This window comes from Lissotriton vulgaris, chromosome 10 (genome assembly GCF_964263255.1).
Source record: "Lissotriton vulgaris chromosome 10, aLisVul1.2, whole genome shotgun sequence".
Classification (NCBI taxonomy): Eukaryota; Metazoa; Chordata; class Amphibia; order Caudata; family Salamandridae; genus Lissotriton; species Lissotriton vulgaris.
In genome coordinates, this window is record NC_141698.1 from 453088474 (window position 1) to 453105328 (window position 16855).

A 16855-nucleotide genomic window follows, 5' to 3' on the forward strand; every position below is an offset into this window, starting at 1 on the left:
ACATAAATGAAGGTTTCTGATTAGGGATCAAGTTCTGTGGAAACAGAAACATCTAACTTTTTTTAAAAAGCAATCACAGACATGGGGGTCTGCTGACCCCAGCAGGCCACAATCCCTGTGAGTTTAGGGATTCCTAATGGGTCGCAAACTGAGACCTACCTCATGAATATTAATATTAATTTGGTAGGTCTATTTGCGACCCACTGGGAATAGCAAATTGTGTCATAAACACTAGTACATGGGTGTTTGCAATTTCCAAATAGCGAATCACAAATGTTCGCTATTTGGTAATCGCAAAGCCAAACCTATCTACATCTGGTCCTTAATATCGTTCCACAGTCTCCTGCTGCTGGTAATTACTTGCTGTCAGTCCCGCTGAATTCTTTCTGAATCCTTTGCAACCACACTTAAATTATTATGCTAAGCTTCTGTGTTCTTCTTCCTTCAACTGGGCCTCCTGCTGCTAAACCTCAACTAGAGCTAAAACTTGTGTATTTTTTTAATTGTAACCCCTGCCCCTATAGCACAATTGCGACAGAGTTTGAATATTACACCTTTGATTATTTGTACCCCAAATATGGTCAGAGGATATGTATACTTCCTGTTAATGACTTCTACTGTAATAACTTTTTACAACCAAAATCTCTTCTCCTTCTTAATAACCACCTCTATGCCTTATTGCAAGTGCATGTGTGCCCGGCATCCCTGTTGCTACACCCCAACTCCCTCTAATTTGTTGTCAGAGCTTTGATTTGGGAGTATGTGCATTGGTTATGAATAATATGAAAGTGTAGCAATGGTTGTTGTTAGCCCTCTCTTGCTTTTATTTTCAAGAAAAAGCAATGGAAGCATTTAATAATGCCATAGACAATCAGTCCCAGCACACCCTGAATTTATTTGAAAAAGTGTGCAGGTCAGGCAGTTCTCCTGCACCTCACACATAAAACTTTAAAAAAAAACCAGGAAGTCAGCTTTTAGATGATTCAGGATTTAGGTGGAACCCCTGCTTAATCTCCCAGGTCACCTTCCTGGCACACTAATACAATCCCTGACTACTACTAACATACTCATTAAGTGACTCTGATGTTCTGCTTTGGCATAAGATTTGGTCATCTGAGCACACAGAGCTTAATCGTGCCATTGAAAATGCCTGTCTCAGATCAGTGTCTGCTATTAACATTCCCTGGCTTAAGTTCGTAAAACATTTTTTGTCGGACATCGGCCATCCCGAGTACTTTGACCACGCAGAGATATTGAATAGTATTTCCAGAAAAGCATTAAAGCTGAATTTCAATTCATTACTTGAAGAACTGAGGTTCTCTTCTGAAATTACTAAACCTTCTGTTCTGAAGAAGTAACTGATTCTGCCTACTCATGGTATGCAACCTTATTTATAGAAAGTATACAACACTCAGCATAGATTTTTTCTGACACGATTCCGGTTGGACATTTTCCACCGCTTAACCAGCTTTCCCAACACAAATAACTGGTCATATGAACTAGTGAAATGCCATTGTAACAATGTATCTATGCAGAGTACCATGCACATCGTTTTTTTCTGTAAGTACTTCTCAGAGTTGAGGAATTGCCTAATTAGGCCCCTTATAAACCCCTAGGATTTGAGTAAAATCGACCAGCTTTTATCTGTTTGCAAACTCTTCCAAATCTGTACACGTGTTGTTGTGTCTCAATTTATTGGCTGTTATCAGCTGGAGGAAGCGGTGATAGATATTTTATTGACAGAAGGAATATGTGTACGTATTTTTATTTATATGGTACTTTTTTTAAATTCTATTTGTTTAGTTTTTAACTTAATATTGTTATATATTTATTTGAATGCTTTTATGATTCATAATGTGATATCGAACAAAGCTTATTTTCGATTCAATTTGACTCTGATGTGAAAGGTCTGGGCCTCACTGAACTATACATTGTAGATAAAACATAAACATTCACTGCTGCTTGAAACTCTGAATTCTATTTCAGGACCAGAAGCAGGGATTATGCTCTACTTACTCTCTTTATTTCTACTCCAGCAGTTTCAACATACTCATATAAAACAACCTTTTGCCGCAAACCACAAGAAAAAAACGACAACACTTTAAACCAATTAACAGTCTCTCGTCCCTCATAAGCGTCACTTTATCTTTCTTTCCTGTTCTAGCAGGCAGATGTGTTTTCTTTACTCTCCGTTATATTCTGGCTTAAGCTTAACACTGTGTAAATGTATTATTGCTTGCAGTGTTTAATTTATTGTTGAGTGTGTGGTCCGACTTTGTCCAGGCTATGAACTTCCTGATATCTCCGGAATGGCTTGACCTATAGGACTGTGAATACTTTTAGGTCGGGGTGGTGTAGAGTGCAAAAATGATGGATTTAGGCCCAGATCTCTGTACTGGGGTGAATGTATGACATTATTCTGTATTCTGTCCATCAACTGTTGTTTTTGCATTTGTCACCCCGAGTGGGCTGGGTATGCTCAGACGTGAGTTTCGTGCTCTCCACACCACTGGAGTTAAGCAATCCTGGCTGATGACGGCTGATAGCCAAAACACGGTCCTAGGATGCTTGATTCCGGTCCAGGGAAGACATGGCTTGGCAGTTCGGGCTGGACTGTTCCCATGAGGCACAGGGTCAAGGCTGATTTGCATATGGCCATGTCTGAAGTGGGGTGGTGTGGAGTGCAAAAAAACGATAGATTTAGGCCCAGATCTCTGTATTGGGGTGAATGTATGACATTGTTCATTCTGTCCATCAAATGTTGTTTTTGCATTTCAGCAGGACATATACTGATACAAGATTACCATGTAGGTGAACATCTGTTGTATGCAAGGTGATGAGAGGAATCCGTCTTGTGTTACCACCAGAGCCTAGATATATCTTTGTGGGATGTCTATCGACTCCTAAATCTTTTCAAATACTTCCAGAGAAATTCATTTTTATCTCGCAAAGTGATCTCTGGGAAACTAACCATGTTGCTATGTTTGATTTCCTACAGTACAGTCTCGAATTTCCGAGCTCTTGATATTACGGGCAGAGTTTCACGCTGGAAGGAGTGACATTCCACATTTTGCACTGAACAAAATCTAATTCCCGAGTGGTCTCCAACCTGGTGTTTGATTGATCACCAAAGCTGTGTGGGGTGAGGTGCCTCTTGGCCTATGAGAGTATGAGAGAAGAATTTCGTCCTCCTGGGGAGAGACAACTGTTAATATTCCTCAAGAAAACTTTCAAAGCTATCTTTTCTCTGACTATTGTCCGATGGGTCCGATGGGTCAAGCTACCCTTAATGTGTCACAATTTGATGCTCACTCGGTGAGAGGTGCTATGGCCTCAAAGACATTCACTCTGGGTGCCCGGCTGCAGGATATTCTTAATGCAGCCGATTGGTCGTCGTACTCGATGTTTAAGAGGTTTCACTTTAAGCCTGTCTTGGATATGACGTCCTTGGTGGTGGACAAGCTTTGAACGAGCATAAACCTCACCTCCTGTCCTAAAACAGAATGAAAGAATTTCTTAGCACTGGAAACCAAGTGTAGAGCTTTGCGCGTGATGCGGGCTGTTTCAAATTGGTATCTTGCCTGTAGAAAGCCATTGAAAGGAACGTAGCATAGGAGTGATGTGATCACATTTCTTGGGTTCTGAAATGAAGCGTGTTGCTGCATGAAGAACTAGTCTGAGCGGTTCTAGATGGATTGTTCACTTTTGTTTAGTTTTCTTGATATTTTTGGTGTATTTCTTGATGCTCCGACGTCACAAACATTACTTTTGGCTGTGTTTCAATTCAGATATTATTTTCAGTAAAATATGTTTTATTATAGGAGTATATGGTTCAATTGAACTCCCACGGACAAAAACCTTGTACGTCAATTTCCGTCTTGGTACTTTACTATTATGCACCCACACTGTCAACTTGAGATCCCATGTCAGTGAACTAAATGCAGCTGGTCTACAAACAAGCATCTGAAAGCACATGTTGGCGCTTTTAAAACTCGCTGCTTTTCTTTTCTAAATAGAACGCAGCAGTGGGGCTGATTGTTTGCCTTTTGAAAGTATTTATTTTAAATGCAGCCCTTGATGGGCGCTGTGATTAACATAAATACTACCAAAAGGCCAACAATCAGCCCCGCAGTTGCGCTGCATTAAGAAAAGAAATGCCGCAAGTTTTAAAGCATGAACGTGTACTTTCAGATGATCCTGGATCCCGAAACACACGTTATGCTTTTAAATTTGCTGCAATGCCCATAGGTCTAAAAGCGCCTCAATCGTTAACCCCTTCGGTAGCACAACATGTAGGTGCAACTCTAGTTCACTGGAAGGGCTGGGATAAGGAGGTCAGTGGTTGGTTATTGGGCACCTCTCTTTTGACACACAAGAAATCCTTCATTATTTCCACGCACGTCTGTGAGCACGACCTGCCGCCTGGTCCCCATAGCACAGCAACTAACTCCTGCGTAGGTGGAGTACAAGGCCGAGCACTAGTTTTCACTACCTCGGTTTCCACACAAGTCTGCAGAGAATGATTGGTGCACTGGCCTCCTTAGCATAGCAGCTAACTCCTGCACAGCAGCTATCCCATGCACTACATAGCAGAGGGGGGCAGGTGCAGCGAAAGGCCGGAGCACTACTTTCCACTACCTCTGTTTCCACACTAGCCTACAGAGGGCTATTAGCAACCTGGACCCATTAGCACAGCAGCCAAAACCTGCACAGCAGCTCACCTCTGCACAGCAGAGCGAGAGAGGTACAGTGCAAGACCGAGCACTAGTTTTCACCACGTGTTTTTCCACACAAGTCCACTGAGCACAACTAGTGCCCTTCTTTCTTTAGCACAGCAGCTAAACCCTGCACAAAACCTAGATCCTGTGCAGCAGCTAACCCTTTCACACTAGAGCGAGGCAAGTGTAACCCAATAGTAGTAGTGGAGCCATAGTTTTCACTACCTCTGTTTCCCAAAAAGTCTGCAGAGCAAGATGGTGCCCTGGTTCTTTTAGAACAGCAGCAAACCTCCACATAGCCGCTAAACTCTGCACAGCAGGGTGAGGCACAGGCCGCAAAAGGCCAGGGCACTAGTTTCCACACAAATACCCCATCTATTTCCACACAAGTGTGCAGTGCACGGCCATCTTCCTCTCCTTATCTGACAGCTGTTAGCCCCGACAGCAGAACAGTGAGTCTAGACTCGCATCACTTGAGCATCACTAGTTCATAAGCCTCTGGGGCCGCTGGCTACAAGGCTGATTAGTGCTTTATGATGGTTGGCACATAGTTCCGCATAAACAAGACTTCAATATTTCCACGGATATGCTCCTACTCTTATGGCATGTCAGAGGGGCTGGGGAAACTGCAGCCGGTGCATGAATAGTTATTAGAATCCCAGGGGGCCTGGTGATAAGATGGTCTGTGGTTAATAGTGACCATTGTTGCAAAGCACTGCTCTCTCAGACCCTTAGTGTAAGAGTTAACCCCTCCAGCACACAATGAGACTTTGATGGAGAACCCCCTGCAAGTACATTAGTCCCTGGGGGTGGGTGGAGCATTAATATGGTGGGTTTATGGTATGCGGCACTGTTTTCACACCATTTCAAACCTGTACTGCATTGGCACTCCAAGACCAAACACAAGTTAACCCCTTCAGCACACAGTGATGCTGTGCAGAATAACCCCTATGGGGTTACAGAAATTGCTGGATAGTTTTAAACTGTTTTGTGACTTCCGGGGTTTGCTTATTAATACCTCTATAACCAAGCTGATGGTATTGACAACAGCCAGAAAACCAAGGAGGATTAATATTACCCTAGAAGGATCTCCATTAGAGGTAGTGGAGGCGTTTGATTATCTAGGCATCAGGGTGAATAACAGAATGAAGTGGGACTCATGTGACCAAAATGCTTCTAAATCTTAAAAGAGCATCTGGGGCTATATTGAGAAACCAACAAATCTCAATCAGCAAACCTATAGCCCCTGCTGTTGTGATATACGAAGGGAAAGCATTGGCTTCCGCTATGTATGGTTCAGAAATATGGGGGTTTGAAAATACCATGGAACTGACCAAAGCAGAAAATAAGTTCATGAGAGATTTGGTGTCCCTTCCTCTTTCAACACCCTTAAAACCCCTCTTTCACGATCTAGGAAAACGTTCAATAAGGGACATAGCTCGCCTCCGTCCATTACTATTTTGGGTGCGCCTAAGGAGGACACCCAAACTGGCGAACTATGCTTTAGTATTGGACGAACTAATCAAATTGAATACCTCTAAGAAAATCAAGTGGTTGAACAATATAAGGAAGCTGCTCATAGACCTGGGTCTGGAAGATGCTTGGTTGGCCCAAACACCTCCTCCCAAAGGCAGTATGAAGCAAATATATTGGGAGTGGGTTCAGACAGAGGACTTACGTAGCACTAAGTGGGGGGCCCTAACAAATACATTTCTAGAGCAAAAGCCCATCAGGAAGCTGAATCTTTCTTGGACTTCATACAAGTACCAAAAGATAGATCTCTCTTTTAAAAAATGAGATACGGGACTCTCCCATTAAATGATTTTACAGAGAGATGGAAGAGGCCCGGGGTAGAGCTAGCCACCTGTCCGGGCTGTTCTTGCCCTAGGGAGTCCCTACCACATTTTTTGTTTGCATGTAATGCATATAGGGACGTTAGAAGAAAATGGCTAACACCAGTCTGCAAAGAACTCGGAGTAAGACATTATAAGACAGCCCTACGTATCCTTACATCCAACACATCGTCCCTTTCCATGATCTGTGGGGTTGCAAAGTTCTTGGGTAGGGCTTGGCTAATTCGTACCACTATTTTAAAAAACCAATTTGCCTAGATGATTGTGGTCATGTTGATGAAATTAAATGGTTTATATCCACTGATGCACTTTAAATTACCTTGTTCTTTTTATTGTAAATAAGCTTTTTTAACGGTTTTATCTGTTGTATTTTATTCCATGTATTCCATTGTTGTAATAGATAGGATATGTACCTACTTTTATGATAAATCTATCGAATAAAGTATTACAACAACAACAACAACAACCCCTTGCTGGTGCCTCAGTTTACTGGATCACAAGGGTCCTGGCGACAGGGTGGTCAGTGGTTGACAGCGGTCGACTATGTTCTCATAAACACCCTCCCTTGATCCTTCCACACAAGCAGCTTCTCAATCAGCTCCTCACAGCTGTAAAAATAATGCATGATAGGAAAATTAACCCTGGCAGCTGAGCCGGCACACAGCTAGCCATACAGCAGCCTACTGGCTACTCAGAAACAGGTAGGACTTAAGAGACATGAAGTAATCTCCACTTAGTCACTCACCCTGCAGCTAAATGCGTTCATTGCACCTCTGCTGTGTCCTTCTGAAAATCACGCAGTGTGTATTGTTTCTACAATCTGGGTGCTCTCTCTAGTGGTCAATGTACAATACATCCAAAATATCATAGGCATAGAAAAGGGGTAGACACCGCTAAACTCAGCTACGCAGAGGTAGGCAGAGTTTTTGTTGAAACGTAGAGTGGCAAAACTCTGCTGGCAGGGCAGAGTTTAGGGTTTGTCCCTGGGCACTTATTGTGCAACTATCTCCACATGCTGGCCCATTTGTTGTGTTCAGCGAGGGAGAGGTGTGGCTCACTGGTTAGAGGCGGCAGACCCGAGTGCAGAGAACGGCCCGGGACCAGGGTTCGATTCCCGACGCGGCAGGGTCTTGGACCAGGATCAGCGGACTGATAATTCTCGCATCGGTGCCTACTCCGACCAGGGAGCACACTCGGCAACTCTGGGCATTAGCTTGCCTCATCTCCACAACGGCCCCACACAAACGCCGGGGATGCCTGGTTTCACCTTGGAGACCCCCAGGAGGGACTATCTCACAGGGAAAGCCAGGACGGGTTCCCCAGCGGTCTATAGCGCTACGAGGCCTCCGGGTAGCAGTGCGCTTTACAAGACACAACAATTTACAATTTACCTCCCCGAAGCGGCTATCACCCTCTCTCCGTGAACCCACACAGTGCAGAGTGTTAATGCGTCTGCTACAGAAAATGTGTACGATGCAGATCACAAAACTGAGTGTGAGGAAACTAGGAGTAGCACTATTAAAAAATGAAAGGTTTATCAGAAAGGTGCTATAGAGAGTTGAGGTGCATTGTTGGTGAGGGAATTCATGGAGTAGGAGGAAATGGGAAAGGGTGTGCCACTGTTGCACAGTGTGTGACCAGTGTTAGAGCCAGCCTTGGCTGGAAGTGTTAGCACCCCCTGAAGTTTGGGTCTAGTTGCTCCCCTGATCACAGCATCCGTCATGGGCTGCATTTAACATGAATTCTTTCAAAAGGCAAACTATCAGCCCTGCATTTAGAAAAGAAATGCAACAAGTTTTATATAGTGCTAACTCAACCCAAAGGTATTGGAGCAATTTACATGATTTATTTAATTATTTGTATTCATGGGGAGATTAATTGATTTGCATAGAATCACAGGATGTTAATCTGACCCCAGACTCAAAACCCACCTCCTAAATCGGCAGCTCGAGCATTAAGCCACAACCTCTACCACAAGAGCAGAAGCATTTTCAACATTGTATACATATATATATTTTTGTAGGTATTATGTTACTTGTATTAAATATCTGGATGCAATGACAGAAGAAGCAAAATAGTCGGGTGGCACACTATGCTAAGCTCAGATTTTTAGCTTAGTTGCTTTTAAGCCACACCCTTAATTGCATCAGCCACGCCCCTTTGAGAGACACCCAGTTTTTTCATCACTCTTGAAGCCCTGGTCTACAAGCGCGGTTGGGTTGTTGGCCCACATAGCCTTGGCTGCAGCGCACAGAGACCTTACTCTGCCGCACACAGAGGACAAAAATTAGAGGGAACAATGCTGGTAACAGAAAGTTTCAGTTCTATTAGGGACATAGAAGAGAGGATAATTCCCACCCAAGGTTTACTTTTTTTTTTTTTAATTAGTTTTTATTGTGATGAAAAGTATACAGCGGAGTAAACCACAGCTTAAATTGAAACTCTGTCCGGACTCCCAAGGTTTCAAAGGACACTTACCACCCTTCTATTGGGAGAAAGTAATGTAATAGGTTCTTACTAATAAGTAACTTCGACATAAGGTAGAAGAATAAGGTTTTGTTGGTTATTGTTTCGATCTAGAGTGTTGTTCCCATTCTGTGTTCTACTATGATTATGAAGCCAACAACTGAATCATTCTGGTTGATATTTTCTGTTCTTCTCTTGACTGGAAATAATATTTTTGGGATGCTATCCTCAAAACGTGTTTTATTTTTCAGGTTCTGAATCGACTAAGGGAGAATAAAGAAATCATTTGGGACATCTTGTGTCACAGGAAAAAAAGAGGAAGTGACACTGGGAGAAGCTTGTTATGAGGGACAAGAGAGAGTTCATTGATTTAAAGTTTTGTAGTTCCTTTCGTATGGTTCGCTGGGAAAGGGAGTTTTATATGACTATGTTGAAGTCTGCTAGAGTATAAATATAGATAATAGAGCATAATCCTCACTTCCACATCCTTAATAGAATTCAAATTTTCCGTTACGAAGGCCAGGAAATTTTTCATTCACCTGGCAAAATGTATTTTATGGAAAGTGATGTGTTACTTATAGATTCCCTTATTACGGTATTGCCATTACAAATTAAATTGATTGAAAGTTATGACCTAGGGCAGAGAAACCTAGGTGTCCAAGGCAAATAAGAAAAATATATAAAAATGCTTTTCATTCTGCAAGTGTGATAGATGCAAAAACAAATGTTTTACTTTTCAAAGTGGAAGTGGGTAGCCTTGATAGTTTTAAATATAACCTGACCACATTAGCGGGAAGAGATTAATCTTGTTTGAAAACAAAAGCGGGCTATATAAGTGTTCTGAAATGAAGTGGTTAAAAGCCTTTTTGCCTCACTACAATAAAACAAATGATCCCCCAAAGGAACTGCACTGTTTAAGAATGATATCTTTTCTGAAAGGATTCCTTTACCCATAGTCTAGAGGCACTCAGTCTCCAGTTAGATGAACTGGTCATATTCATATGCACTAGTTCATAGGTATATTTGTATTTGAGGAGTAAATGAGTATAGTAGAGCAGGATACATAGGATGTGAGCAGTTTTTGGTCATTGTTATGTTATTACATGTCGTTTCTTTCAATAGGTTCAAAGCCCAATTGGGAAGTAAAAGTTTTGTTAACCCCTTGGCTGCTGGGGTGATTTTCCTGCTGTGCTGGGCGGCGGGGGGCGTGCACAGTGCCCCGGTGTTCATGACGAGCTCAGCTCGTCATGAGCTACAGTGCTCCTGTGCTCATGACGAGCTGAGCTCGTCACGGCACACCCGTTTCAATAGAACGTTCAGCACAGCAGGGGAATTATCCCAGCGTGCGAGCGTTCTAATGGCCTTGACGAGCTCAGCTCGTCATGAGCACCGGAGCACTGTAGCTCATGACGAGCTCAGCTCGTCATGAGCATGCAAGGGGTTTATGTTGAAATGCTATGCAATGTTTTTGCTTAAACATTTATTTATTGCCATAATAGTGTACTCTTCACAGAAATGAAGACATGTCGACATGCATGAAAAAAACAAGAGGAGCTCGGCAATCCAGTGGAATTAAAAAATGATACAAAAAGTATTTATCCACACAGATGCAATGGACGTAACCCCATGTGACAATGATATGAATCAACAACATAGTAGTCCTTACCGTAAGCAAGGCAGAACAGCGCAGCCCAGCGCAAATGTAATACACAAAGCTCAACATTCCATCTCCTTCTATGGAGTGTCCCATCTAGAATCTGGCCAGCCAGACAATTGTACAGTACCTCAAAAAATATGTCTGTCTAGCTCAAAGCCCAGTGTCACACAAACTATTCTTCGGAAGCAGGATAAAGGTGATTCGTAGAGGCCAATGAATAAATACGTAGAAATCAAAAAGCCAACTACATTGTTTCAAGGGTCGCACAGTCTAGTTAATATGAAGAAGTCACAGTATCAGAAAGGGGGAGGGCATGAGGCCACTTATTGGCCTCCAGGGATGGGGGGCCCGACTGCGGGAACAGTAGGCAGACATCCAGTGAGGGTGGGGGGGGCAGGAAGGCGTGCACCCAACCGGTCTACAACCAGAAGGGGATCAAGTCCCAACCGGGTGGTACAACTGTCCATCTCTCTTAGTGTATGCTCACTCTCTTAGCAGAGTCTTCAGAGGAGTCATGCCCATCTCCCTCAATTGGTCCAATCTGTCCTTCTGGGCTCTCCCCTGAGTCTCCTTCCTGGTGTTCCAAAGACTCCAACACTTCAGCTCACAACCCCGCTATCGGATGTCTCCGCATGCCTTGGGTGTCCTCCCTAAGTAGAGCCCTCTACTCAGTCCTGGACCACATAGTATTATCCGTCACCCGGGTCTCACCCACTGATTCCACCACAGACTCCCAGGCCAGTGCTATCCTTCTGCACATAGTTAAATTGAGTACATTTGAGCCTCATATTCCTGGAGATCCTTTTAGGGTACGCCAGGAACTTGTGCCACTTAAGATCCATAAATTCACGTCCTAGTATCACCCCCCACCGTTGTCGACGTGTCACCAGGGGTTTCCGATCCATTTCAGACAATGGCTTATAAAACCACTCTACTGATTGCTGTGCGGTGCCCATGGAAACAAACAATTGCAGCACTGCATGTGTCTCTGGTTCCTTCCAGCCTCCGAGCCATAATTCACTGAAGGTTCTCACCAGTGCCTCATATGTTAAAAATTAACCCGGGGGTAAATTGCTTAGGGCCACAAAGTCGTCCAGTGGGATCAAGGCGCCCAACTGGTAACAGTTCCTGACCATCACCAATACAGCTTCTGTCCAGGACTACAATTGTACCTCTGTAAAGAAGGAAAGAGAGTACCATGTGGGAGACCTGCCAACGGTAATACAGGGGCATGAAGGGGGTCCCCAAGGTTTTTAGCACACAGCGTCTAAAAAGTTTTAAGGCCACCGCTAACAATACACCGGGACTGGGGATCCCCACAGCCTGATAAAGCAGCTTCGCCAGCCGGGCTCCTTGGTGCCGAGACAACACCACTAAACTCAGCTTCTCTTGGTGAACCCTGTCAAGCCACTCAGTCGCTCGCTGGAGCTGTGTCACTAAAAAATACAGCTCAAAGTCTGGGGTCTCCCAGACCTACCGCATCCGGGGAGCTCCAGAAGACCTCCAGGGACACCCAATTGTGGCCACCATCCCATATCAGCTCCCTAAGGACCGTGTCCAACTGCTGAAACCAAGAACTCCATACCACGAGTGTGAGATTAATTAAAAAAAAGAAACAATTTCAGTAGCATAACCATCTTGGACACCGAAATCCTAGCTATAATAGGCAGTTTAATAGAGCGCCAAAAGGGGACACCCTCCCATAGGTCTTCAGCGAGTGGAACACCTGCATGCCCAAATATTGAAAGTCAAATCCTATGGAATGTCCAGCGGCTGTGGGCGCCAGGAGTCATGGGGAAGAGACAGGCCTTGGTCTTATTGACCCGGAGGCCAGAAAGCGTTGCAAATTTCTCCAGCAGATGCATCACAGCTGCAGCCCCACAGGGCCTTCATCCTAGTATGTTCCCGGCCCTCTAGCATCACACTGGTGCTCACCCACTCCTGATGAAAGAGCTCTGCCAACAGCCGATTAACTAATGCAAATAGAAGGGGGGGGGACAGGGAACATCCCTGTCTGTTTCCCTAAATACATTGTACTGCTGGGAAACTGTAGTGCTTGTTCTGACCCATGTGGTAGGAATAGAGTACAACAGTCTAACCTAGATAATCGAACATCCTCCAAGACCCATTGTGTGCGTGACAAAAAGTCCCATCGCAGTTGAAGACCTTTTCAAGCTTCACCAACATGAGTGTAGTCCTTGGCCGAAGCTGCTCCTCGAGGGAGATAAAGGACGCAATACAGTTGTCGCAGATTTGAAGAAGTACTCCATGCTGGGATAAAACCATTTTGATTTCAATGTATCAGTGCAGACACATGGGGAAGCAAGCAAAGGGCCAAGACCTTACTAAGGATGTAAAATCCATATTCATTATGGATAAAGACTGGAATGTGGATGTATGAGATCCCTGCACCATAGACGTTGGAAGTGGAATCACAACTGCATCCCTGGTGGACGCAGGCAGAGCCCCCAGCTGAAGAAGCTCAGCATATATAGCCGCCACCTGTGAGGCAAAGGTCCCCGCAAAAACAGCATGAAACTCCGCGGCCAGGCCATCAGGGCTCAGTGTTTTGCCTTAGGCCATTTCTTTGATAGTGAGCCGGATCTCCTAGGGTGACACCGGACATCCCAGGGCCACCCTAGCTACACAGTCAGGCTCTTGCAATGGCTGAAGGCCCAGGAAAGCAACCTGGATCCCAAGCGGGAAGGCTCTGGACATTTGTAAAGGGATTCATGGTATTCCGGAAATGTAGTATTAATGGCTCTGGTGGAGTACAGTAGCGAACCCTCCCTCGTCAGGATCTGAGTAATGGGTGCCACACAGGATTCAGGTCTGATAAGCCAGGCCAAGAGCCCACTGGGCATACCCTCCTCATCATGTCCCCTAGCAATATAGCCTTTATAATCGTGATAGCTCAGGAATTCTAGGGTAGCATTTTACTGTTCCCGAGCTTCTCGGAGTGGTGCTAGTGCATTCTCATCAGTTTCCAGAGCATTGTCCAACTCGTATAGCCTACCATTGGTGGCCGAAACTCCACTTTCAGCTCCATCCGCACTCCAATTGACCATCCCAAACGATGCCCTTGCACCACCAATTTAAAGGCCTTTCATTTGACTAAACCACAAGACGTAGAATCCTGATTATGAGCAAAATACTCAGTAATAGCCTCAAATAAAAACTACCGGAAACAAGCATTCTCCAGGGACATTAGGTTTAGCAGCCAAGTATGGCTCTCCGGGCGTTCCTCAACCGGCTGAAACCCCAGCTACAGCAGGCTGTGGTCGGAGAGTGCACACCCTAAATACAAGGTATGAGCCTCATACTGACTAAGTATGTTGAGGCAAACACACATTTAATCTAGTGTGAAGGTGATAGACATGTGAGTAGTAGGAGTAATCTTGTGCCTGCCCATGATAAATTCTCGAGACATCTGCAAAATCACAGTGATCCAGCCATTCCTGAAGGCCCACTGCAGTTCTACGTACCGGGGCCCTGGGCTAAGGGGGTTAGAATGCACAAGCATAACATCAGTCACTCAATTAAAATCACACTCCAATAAAAAGTCGTCCGTCACCAAGGCTGCTAGAGGAGGCGACAAGGCCTGGAAAAAAAGCCACCTGGTACTGAGTCGGGCATACACACTCCCTAAAGTGAAATCCTTGCCCAACAATTTACCCCTAATCATAACATACCGGCCTTCCTTGTTGATGGTGGAGTGGATAAGTGTCCCACAGCATATGCCGAATAGGATGTAGCATAGAGTTGGCCCCGCTACCGATGTCTCAATCAATCAACCTCTCCTCCAGTGAGATGAGTCTCCTGCAACATAGCCACCTGTTTCCCCGCTGCCACAAATACCTGAGCACATTATGGCATTTAGAGGCAGCACCCAACTTCAGTATATTCCATTACAGGAAGGTTGGGATATGTTTTGAGTCTGGCATTCAATCAAGCAGTGTTTATGGCCCCCGCATCCGCACCAATCCCATTCTACGTGATTGTCCAGGTACATGTTCCACCGGTTGTATGACATTACAACGCATGCTTTTGCTACGCATGCCTTTACATCGCAAGTTTTACAACGCATGCTGTTACAACGCATAGTGTTGAGGGGTGCTGGATAGTGAAGAGTTTAATTTACTATTCCAACTCCAGTCCCCGTGGATAGTAGGGAAGGTGTTGGATAGTAAACTAAATCTATTCCCTATCCTAGAGCCTCCTCCAGCGCAATGCGTTGTAATGACATGCGTTGTAAAACTTGCAATGTAAAGGCATGCGTCGTACAAGTTGCGTTGAAAAGGATGTTTCCTGTTCCACCCTATACCCCTTATTTGCAGCCCCAAAAGAAACATCAGAATCATAATTATGTAGGCATTTTTAGGCAGAAACAACCACCTACTCACTATCCCTAGTGCAAGAACTCTATTTCCAAACCACTGCCACCAGGCCACCAGGCAGGCCTTCCCCATTGAGCAGGGAGCTCTCCGATTCTGAGGCAACCGACTTGCGTTCTGAAGGGGTACCAGACTCTGCATCAGTTTTCTGTGTCAGAGCTATCTCAGCCACAGTCTGGAACGTGGCCACCCACTCCTGTTCAGCCTGATAGGGGCACGGTTTCTTCAGAGACTTGCCACGTGAGGCTCCTGTGCACGTTTCCTGTGCTTGCGCCTAGGTGCTCTCATTTTGGGCCAACCCACTGCAAGTGATGATCCAGCTCTATAAGCCTCTAACCATTCCCATACCACACTTTTTCCATCACAGAAGTGCATTGTACCATCCAATATAATCCTGAGTTTGGTGGGAAACACCAAGGAGTACTGCAAGCCCACATCTCGGAGAGCCTTCTTAACTTCTAAGAAGGAAGCCCACTGAGCCTTTACAGCAACCATAAAGTCTGGAAATATCAACACTGTCCCATTGCCCACCATAAATGGGCCCTGTTGCTTTTTTTCACTGCTAGCCTGTTTTTATCCATGGCCGCCGCTGTACAAGGCTCTTTTTGATTGTATCGACTGGAGTAGATAATGGCTTCATTCATCCTGGGATTTTGCTGGTAGCTATATACTACTGCTCTTTAGTTCTCCAAGAACTACATCTGTTTCTGACAATAGTGGGCGGATGACATTCGTCAATAACAATTTCATTGCTGTACATGTGGACACTTGAAGGCTGTTACAAATCTGAGTGACTGGACTCCTTAGATCCTTTAATTATGGAGAAATCCATCAGATATCTGTCAGAGGGAACGATGTCAGTCGGAATATTGTGCAGACACTGCTTAGGGACATTCATATGTTCCGGACAAAATCTGATCTTACACTGCTTGCATCGTTGGGCTGACCATCGCCTCGATATTTCAAGTGGGACCTGTTTTATACAGAAAATCACCTGCCCTGATGAAGTTCCTACAAAGGGTTGAAATGCGGTAGCTGTTGTCCTGCTTTTTCAATCTCTGCCAACTTATGGTGCTCAGCCTTCAGTAGGACCAGGTCCACTGACACTGCACTAATATCCTGTTGAAGGGTGCTCTTAGGGCTAGATGTAGGTAAATATCATTTACCGATTCTAAAATACCGAATTTTACCGATTCGGTATTTTAGAATTGGTAAAATGATATGTAGTTAATGAACCGGTAACTTTTACCGAATCGTTAAAATTCGGTAAATACCGATTCGGTATTTATCGAATCTGTATTCCCCATTCATTCCTATGGGCCTGGAGGACCATAGGAATGAATGAGAATTACTGATTCGGTAAATACCGAATCGGTAATAGGGGGTAGACCTACAAGGGTGGCAGGGTGTCACATTGACACCCTGCTGCACCCCTGTATAGTGCATGGGTGCACATGTGGCAGACATACATGCCCTAAGGGCATGTATGTCTGCCACATGGCACTGAATAAAAAGCAAAAAATTGCTTTGTGAAAGGTATTCGGAATTTACCACCAACTAATAGTTGGTGGTAAATAACGAATCCTTAAATGTAAAAAGCACTCACTTGAGTGCTCTCTACATTAAGATTTCGGTAATTTACTGATTCTTTAAATTACCGATTCGGTAAATTACTGAATCTTACAATTTGGCCACCTACATCTGAAAAGCCTAATTGCGGCCGGTAACGGCCGAAATTTGGTAATTTCAGACCTTACCGACCGGAAT

At 44.5% G+C, this 16855-nt stretch overlaps 1 protein-coding gene across 2 annotated transcripts in view; it reads right to left on the reverse strand.

The window, feature by feature from the left end:
- The window catches only part of RHBDL1 (rhomboid like 1), a 504525-nt gene that overhangs the window by 342962 nt on the left and 144708 nt on the right, over positions 1–16855 (reverse strand). The window lies entirely within an intron of this gene.